Here is a 9,254-nt window from a genome sequence, read left to right as displayed (position 1 = left end):
TGCGTGACGTCATTTATGACGTCACTAAGGCCATATAAGTTTTTCGTCAATAACTCCTGATGAGATGGAGCTAGAGAGTCGGGAAAGCCACCATTGGACTCAGGAAGACCTGCCGAATCGAATGATATGCGATATGACCTCCTTCAACCATTTTCGTGACCTGAGGGGCTCCGACCTGACCTTGACCCGAGGTTTTCACCTTAAGTTGACTTCACCCGAACACCAAGTATAGCATTCAACGCGCCTGAGCTAGACAAACACGATGATGCCAAAATCGCGGCAGTGCGACCATTTTTGGCAAAGTAATTAACCTAAAACCGAGCCCGTGCCTTGTGGCACTTACCTGACCTAAGAGGTCACTGGCTGACCTAAGACCTTAAAATCGGTTAGTAATCGTGCGTCTTATAACGGCACACACGCTCGTTTTTTTTTCCGCGAGGCTCTAGCTCAATTAGAGGCGAAACGGCGAGGGAGTTGTACCAACCCTCCCCGGTCAATATAAAACCAATCGGTCCGGCCAGGGTTAAATACCGGAATTGTGATCTAATGTAAAAAGACGGCCCAAGGTAACCCGACGTCAGTGACAGGTGTCCTATATTTGCAGCGTCTTATAGGTATTCACGAAGGTTTCAATTTCCACTTTCTTCAGCCGAGTGATGGTTGTCAATAGCAAGGCTCTCTAAATGCAAGCCGTAATCGCCACTTAATATGTGGAAGGCTTTTGATGTCAATACATACATAAATGCATACATAAAACGCGCTTTTCACCAAATTCATAAACTCAAGCGCATCTGTTTTTAATAACCAGTCAGCTACGCATGGATGCGTGCAGGCCACACAGGTCAGCGTAAGCCGGGCGCGGCGACCGAGCCGAAACTGGGGCGGGGCGGGCGGTAGTTGGGTAGGAAGAGCGGCTCCTGCAAATTTTGCGCAAATATGCGCAGTTAGCTTTTATATTGCCCTGGTGTAAATTTAAATCCTGCTTCATCTCACAAAAAATCAGAGTGGAACTAGATGGGACTACCTGTTGTTTCCTTACCTAAACTTTGCAGTTATATTCCAGAATCACTGTAGGAGAGCCTTCATAAAAAAGCTACAGTAAGTCTTAGTTAGGGAAAAAGTATACCAAAAATTTTGCACTGACCAGTCGGCAACTTCATAACGAACATTTTGATGCATAATATGTGGGATTTCAATTTGGTGTCTATCAGCAATAAGACTCTGAATATCCGGCTCAAGAAACCTCTTGCTCCGCGTCAGTTTCCGAGTTCTGGGATACCCCATCTTCGGGGGCTGATTACAGTTATTTTTGGTCACCCGGATTAGTTTTTTTGGCCTAATTATAATAATTTGATCAATTTCAAATCGATCTATATAAAAAATAATCCGAAACTCCGGAATCGCCCGTGGCCTCTCGTGAGGGCGTTTCCGACCAGTGTGCGCCGGCCGCGAGCCCGAGAGCCCCGAGCCGGCGGCGCGGAGACGGAGACGGACTGTCAGCCATGTGGACCCTTCCCCACGCCGAGTGGACATAGCTGCAGCTTGGAGTGAGTGAGCAACTCGCCCGAGTGAGCAGCTCACCCGAGTGAGCAACCCAGCCGAGTGCGCAGCTCACCCGAGCGGACAGGAGGCGCGCGCTGCCGGCCACGCGAGGTTGATCGGGTGACCACTGGTGTGGGCAGTGGTGAGTTGGCACGGCAGCACGTGATGGCCAGTCGTCAGTGCCGGTTGGACCGCGAGGCCGAGAGTGAGAAGCATGTGATCCTGAGGGCGAGGGTGTGCGATGGCCATAAGAGCTCTTCAGCGCTAGTTAGCGTTTCAGCCACCGATCAGGACGAGGGAAGTTCGATGCAATGTGGATGGTGTAAAATAAATGGAGAAACACAAATAGGCACTCGAGGAGCACAAGATAACAAAGAACACTTCCTCAGAAACCAATAAGCCAACCAATATATTCATATTGTAGTTGGAGGACTTTGAATGTAAAGCTAGGTTAGGACAAACTACACGACGATTGACCTCCACCAAAGAGCGGCCGGCCGAGCGGAGATGACCGCTGGCGACCGTGACTGCCTGCGTGTCCCGTCCGCCGGTCCGGCCCGCAGAGGGTCTGATCACCGGTCACGAAAAAATCGCTCGGCTGCACTCAAATCTGTCCGACAGAGGAGGCCATTCGACGCGCGAGGCTCCAATGTTAGGGGACGGTGACGAGGCAGCGTTGGAAGGTGGTGGTGCCTGGGTAGGACCAGCGAAGTACAAGAGAGGGAATAAAAGAGGGGGGGGGCACCAATTCGCGACGAAAGAGGAATGGACGAAGCAGTGATATTCAGTATTGAATAAAAAATGAATAATAGGGTGGGTGACAAAAGAACTGATGACAAAAATTTTTTGCACAGTTCATATATCCACTATCTATATCCTGTAACTGATTTCAATTTTCAATTTTCATTAACATTAGCATTTTTAGCATTGGATTGTTATATGTTTCTTGACAACGACCTCGATGCGAAGGTCGAAAATTCGAAACGAAAACAATAAACGACTAGTAGCCGAAAAACGTACCTACCTTGAATTAAGATGTCTAGTCGTAAAAGCTTGAAATCATATATTAGCATTTTTATTATTATTAATTGATCGTTATTCATTACAATTTACATTCTAATGGAAATCAGATGGATTAATAACCTTTTGCTCATAACTAATGTAAGCCAAAAACAAATCCAAAAATATATTTTCGGTGCTGGACCTTCTTCAGTGGAATGACAAAAAAAAAAATTTGTCAATTTTTTTGTCAAAAAAAATTGTCATTCCACTGAAGAAGGTCCAGCACCGAAAATATATTTTTGGATTTGTTTTTGGCTTACATTAGTTATGAGCAAAAGGTTATTAATCCATCTGATTTCCATTATAATCATAATCATGCTCAAAAAAACGTTTCACACCATTCAACAATTTACATTCATTTCATTCCTCAACTTCCAAAAAGAGACTCCAGATCAGAACTACGAATCATAGGCTCGGGTCATGTAGACTCCGGCCAGAGACTGTCGGCGGTCTGCCAGAGGTGACCAAAGCGTGAACACAATACCGCACCTTCGGGGACAGGGGAAACGAGGAAAAGGGTTAGGACTGACAGGCGACAGGGAGAAAGGGAGGATGGAGGAGGGAGGAAAGATGAATGGAGGAGGGAGAAGGGAGATGGAGGAAGAAGGTTGCGAGACGCAAGAGGGAGGATCGAGGATTGTAAAGATGGAAGAACAGACACAGAGTGAGATGAAATAATCGAAGAATGTTATTGATGGCTTAGGCTATATGGAAATAAAATGTCGAATAATACGAGGGACGAGGCACTCAAAAGGTATCAAGCAACCCATGAATATTGCATGACTATCGGGATGTTCAAACAAAGCCTGACCACACGATGTTACGGCAACGCCCCCGTGAGATAGATAATGCACGTGTGATAAACGAGATATTTATTATAGTTGAAGCCTCGAGAGCTTCGGGAGCCAGGACCTGTAATTAATTTGCGAGATAATGGTAATGCATCATGAGCTTCGCACTTAATTTGCATCACTAACTAAGCGATATACAAGTGTATTAGCTAAATGATTAATATGGATCAGTTTTTGCTATTTCCTATCTCATTGGTGCGTGAAATGCAGCTCTAGGCATTGCCACAGACAATTAGGACACTCGGGGTCACCAGATGTATCCTCTAGCCGATGCACCCGTCCCTCTGGCCGCCAGATCAGTGTCCGAGGCACCTGTTACAGCCTCTCCCGGGGTCAGCTGTCGTAGCCTCTCCCCGGTGCACCTGCCCCTCAGGTCAGTGGCCGGGGTCGCCGTCCGCCGCTATCCTCCTCCAGGGCCGACGGCCGTTCCGTCGACTGCCCGCGTCGGCGGCGTTCCGTGCCGTCGCCCGTGGCGAGCAGCCACTGTGTCCGGCCGGGGCGGTCACAGTGCCTGCAGAAGGCAGCCGGTGTGACCGACGGAACGGTCCGCCCGCCGCCGCCGCCGCTGCCGCCGCCGCCGCGGCAGCAGCAGCAGCGGCAGCCATGGAGTCGGCGGAAAGGAGGAGGTCGAAGCACCGCTACTCGAGGGACCGACGTCGGGGCCGTTTTTTGAGGAAGTGAAAGATGGTTCCAGATGGTTCTATGGCCGCCTCCGTCGTTACAGGGCGGTGTATGGATGTGGAGACAGGAGAATATGGGAAAGGAGAACAAGTGTTTCAGACGTGATTGCTTGAAGTGTTGGAAATGGAGACAGGTATGCATAATGCATATTGCACATTTTCCGCAACGCCGAACTTCAGCGAAACAATGTTTACATAAGCTACCTACAGTTACAAAGTTCTCTCTGGCAGGCGATTCTCTCCTCAGTGGAGCTTTTCTCTTTAGCGGATTTCGGAGGCGCTACTTTCTTCGGGTGGTGCTCCTTTTATTAGACCTTCGTGCTTTTTCTCTTCAGTAGATCGTCCACTCAGTGTAGCCAGACGAGTCTCCAGCACGACCGGCTGGGAAAAGGGTACCCTGTCGTGATCGGATCACTTCCGTGACTGGCCAACCAATGGGAAGCGTCGGCCTTGGGTTCGCGCCCCGACGCGCGCAGAGTATTTGACCCTGAGTCGATGGTCTGCGGTCACATGTAAAACACGCAGAGCCTTCGGCTTAACCCGGCACCGCCTGGGCTATTTCCGTACCCACATCAGCCTGGGGGGGGGGGGTCGAATCCGAACCCCCCTGTTATCTCGAGAACCAATGGTCGTATCGAGCCCCGCGAGGCGGCGTTCGAAAGGTCTCTACGAGACCTTCCCAAAGCACTCTTAAGATTTTAAGATTGAGGTCAACTTTCGGGTCAAGGTCAGGTCAAAGGTCAAATTCAGGGGTTTTGCATGATTAGGCTTACGGACAGCGGAATCGATAGCTGCTGCTCGAAACTCACCACAAATGACCTCAAAGACCTAGTGAAGGTACCATGTGCGTATAGGGGTCATACTAAGTACGGGTCAAGGTCAGGTCAGGTCACGAAAGGTCACGGTTTTCACTTTCTGCTACATGGGCGTGCGACACATGTTTTATGGCTTATTTTTGACGCCAAATCCGATGGTAATGGTTATATGTGACCCCAAGTCACTGTGCTGGTGATAAGTGTGCATTGAAAGCATAAAAAATCGTTTATACCATACATAACTAAACGAGGGCTAAGAAAAAAGTCAATTTTTCAACTTTTTATTTTTGACATAAAAATGTACTTTTCTAGACCAGCTTTGTCCCAGGAATCTAATGGTGCCATTTGTTTTCACATGCGATGTTCAAAAGTGCCTCTAACTCGCGAAAATGCTGATGACGTCACCATGCCCTATGCATGTTGGAGCTATTTTTTACAATTTGGGGGTCAAAAATCAAGATAGAAAGTTGAAATTTGGGACATCTAATGTTCTAATAGAGCTCTATAACATATATTCCGGTTTTTTGGAAATTCTCAAAATTTTGGATTTTATTAGCTGTTTTCCAAAAAATATAGTTTTTTGAATTTTTAGGGGTGAAAAACGCATTTTATGGAAAATCCGAGATAGCCATTTTAAAGAACGCGTTGAGCTGCGTCTTTTCATGTCCTTAATTTGAAATTTGCTTAAAACCTCGATTTTTGGCGATTTTCTAAACATTTACCATTTTTTGACTGAAAACGCCATGTAGTTACATCACTAAAATCGATATATCTCAGAAATTTTTGAAATTTTTTTCTTAAAAATTGCACAGGAGACGTCAAATTGATGGGGGAGAAGGTATGCGAAGTTTCAAGTTGATAGCGCAAGCGGTTCATGAGTTATTCAAGAAAAACGGAGGGGGGGTCGGATCCGACCCCCCCCCCCCAGGCGGTCGCGGGTTAATGCATGGGTAACTTCATCTGTCAGGAAGTGATATTCTTTTTCGACTGCGCTTTTCACTCCTAGAAAACGGTCTCGAAAAAGTATTTTGCGCAAACTGGCACTGAGGCTCGTGGCAATCATTTTGTCAGGCCTCTGGTGTAGAAACAAACATGACTTCCCAGGGTGTCAGTTCTGCCGAGCGGTCAGCTCACGGACCGCGCAGTGCAGCCTTTGGTCCAGTGACGTCACTATTTGAGGTCCACCGGCCGAGCAGAGCCGCGGACGTGCCGCCGAGTCCCCGGTGCGGGTCGGTCGACAGAGCGCGGAGCTGGGAGCGCCGTCTTGAGTGAGTGGCCCTCCGCGGACTGTGGCTGTCGACACCAGACACTCGGGAAGGTCGACCAGGAGACACATGTGGCGCGCAGGTGATACATGTGGCGCTGTTGCGACCTTCGCGGCGCAACAGACTCGCGGAGAGCTGAGCAGCGCCGGCCGAGTCGTGGATAAAACAAAATGGCCGCTCATGATGTTCGACCAAAGTTGGAAAAACCGACAGCTCTGTAGTCTGTAAGGCCGCGACGACCGACGTGGACCAGAAACGGTCAGTCGAAGAGTGCGGAAAGTGCGAACTAGGTCTAAGTAGTGTTGTGAGCTTCAACGATTAGAGATAATACAATTGAACTCGGTAACATATTCACTATGAAAGGAAAAAAATGAATTGTCTCGATCAAGGATCTTCCGGTACGTTCAGACCAAGACAGCCAGTGTCGAATCCAAAGCTATCTCGAGCCACTCCCACGCTGAACACAGCAATGGCCGAATCATTCGCTGGTTTCCATGACAACGTGAGACAGCTCTCGGGATATATGACCGTGTCGCGGCGGTATTACAGTCGCGGCGCTCCAGCGACAAACAGCGGCGCGGCCAAGCCGTGACTCCGTACGGCTGGTTTGATTTGGCGGAACCGATGGATTATCGTTCTGCCGTGACCGGACCCACGTGCCGGCGTGTTCTCGACTGAGCGCTTCCCCTTTTTGCGCCGCTGATTCGCGCGCCTCAGACGTAAGTACCTACGGCCGAACTCAGTGGCGCGAGAGAGTGAATCGCGTTCCGTTCCGGCACGAGGTGCTTGGAGGCACGCCGAAACGTCATTCGCGTCAATATTGAACATGCTAACTATGTCATTATCATTCTAAAAAATCACCGAAGAGTGTGAGGTGGAAAGAGCTTTCGATTTGACAAAAAAAAAAACTGCCCACCTTCCTACGCTACAAAATTTACATTAACACGAAAATCAGATGGCTTATTTTATTGATAAACGTATTCAGGAAACAACAAAGGCTTCATATATAGTCGTTGCAGCCTGCCTGCATCGTAGAACAATTAGTGGCAAAGATAAGGCATTGTTAGGCGCGGCCACGCGGGTCAGGGTATACACTCGTTATCAGGCATGGCCTCACTGCAGCTAATGAAAGAAACAATGGCGATTGCTGATAAGATTCGCACCAGTCACACAACAATGGAACCTTGCAGCAAACGTTACCCGGAATTCACTGCTCGGAATGTCCAGCGGATCGGCTTCAGCGAGCACCAGAACACGAGGCTACATGGGGTCAGTGAGGTAAATAGGGGAAAGCAGGGCAGAGAACATTTCAGAAAAAAATGGAGAAACAGCTGCTGTTTGTCATGAATGAAAAAAAAAACTCATTCCGTATCAATGCAAATTTGGTACTTTTATCAGCCGACATGCTATGAAGCCTGCGAAATTAGTTGCTTTAAAATAAAATAATTATTCCTTATTTTTACTGCCAGACTATATTCTCAGCCCTTTTCAATTTCTGACGTCCACTCAAAACAAAATATAAAAATCCCGATTTGGTGAGCCATGCGGCGCTTATGAGTGAATAAGGCAGCCGGTGTTGGCAGCCCGGATATGACGTCACAGGGTGTGGCCGAAGGACCCGGCGGTGGCCTTCTGTTAGGGCGAACGGGCGCGGCGGTCAGGTTTTAGGGAATAGAGAGGCGAGGCAAAGCCTGTGTTAGTAATGTAATCTTGGATACAGCTATTGGCGACCGCTACTGAAGCCACTGAGGATAAACGGATCCGAAAGAAATGCGTCAATAAACGCTGCGAAAACAAAGAATCGTTCCGGCATTTCTCAAATTACCCGAAACTCCTCACACTCTACTTATATTATTCGTTACTTTGCATTCCAGAACTTTTTTCAGATATATGCCGCTAATATTCCCTCCCCACGAACCCACCAGTGCATTTTGCGCCATTTTTATCAATGTTTGCTTGGTAAACTAAATGTCTCCTCAGTCTGTTTGTTGATGCCTATGGAATGGTTATTTTTTAGATTACATAAAATTGAAACCCCCCAAAAACCATCTACATATTGTCATGCAAGCATTCAAGTTTACAACTCTGTCCCAGAAAGTAGGAGAATTAAAGAGGAAAGTAGAAAGTAGGCCCGAGAAGGTCCACGAGTCTGGCAGTCGAGGGAACCTCGAGCGACCTGTTGTGCCCGCGCGTTAGAGGCCACGAGGGCGCCCGCTCGTATATAATAGCCATTGCTAAGTGTGTGTAATTTCACTCGGCCTGAGTAATTTATGCTGCCATTTTCTGAAAGGGCAATACTAAGCATCCGAGGCAGTTTCAGACACGGCATAAATCAACAATGGTGAGCCTAAATCTCTTCATTTGGCATCCAGGCGTCATTTGATTGCGACATTAGCCATTTGGCCGTCCCCGCGGGGCGTTTTGGAGTCGCCGAAAGGCAAACTCAAATCGGCGGGGTAGCCACAATGCGTTTGGCCGAACGCAGGTCAGGCAATAAATCTGCGCAACATCGTAAACAGGAACTCAAGAACATTTAAAACTGTCGTGCGTGTCTGGTTCGATTTGGGTGGCCGGTCATTAGCGCCCATAAATCCTCGGAAGCGATGGAGCCCGGCCCCGCAACGCGCGAGAGCGCGTGGCCAATAGATTTCTGAAGGATAGCTGTGGGAAGGGATGGGGTAAAGCAACTTATCTTACAACTGAGTGTTAGGAGGTTATAGAAAATAGGCACAAGTTTTTGTTTTTTGTTTTATGTATTTTCGTTAACAAGACTGACTAATATAATTATTGGTACTCAAGATTTGTGCTGTTCACTTACATCTTTATCAAAGGGGCTACTCCTTAGGCTTTGAACGAACAACACAAGGCAATGCGGGCACCCAAAATGTGCCAAAAAGTATAAACTCATCGCCCTTCTCCTTAGCTGCTGCGCTACACGCGTGTCTTCCCATCACAGCGCCCACGCAGCATTTTTCTGTCCCATGTCGTCGCTGCGAACAGGTGGTGCCTTCACACGAGTGCATGTAATCATGCACGCAC

The sequence above is a fragment of the Amphibalanus amphitrite genome, unplaced genomic scaffold, assembly GCF_019059575.1.
Source record: "Amphibalanus amphitrite isolate SeventyFive unplaced genomic scaffold, NRLGWU_Aamphi_draft 000802F_arrow, whole genome shotgun sequence".
Classification (NCBI taxonomy): Eukaryota; Metazoa; Arthropoda; class Thecostraca; order Balanomorpha; family Balanidae; genus Amphibalanus; species Amphibalanus amphitrite.
This window is presented reverse-complemented; position numbering follows the sequence as displayed.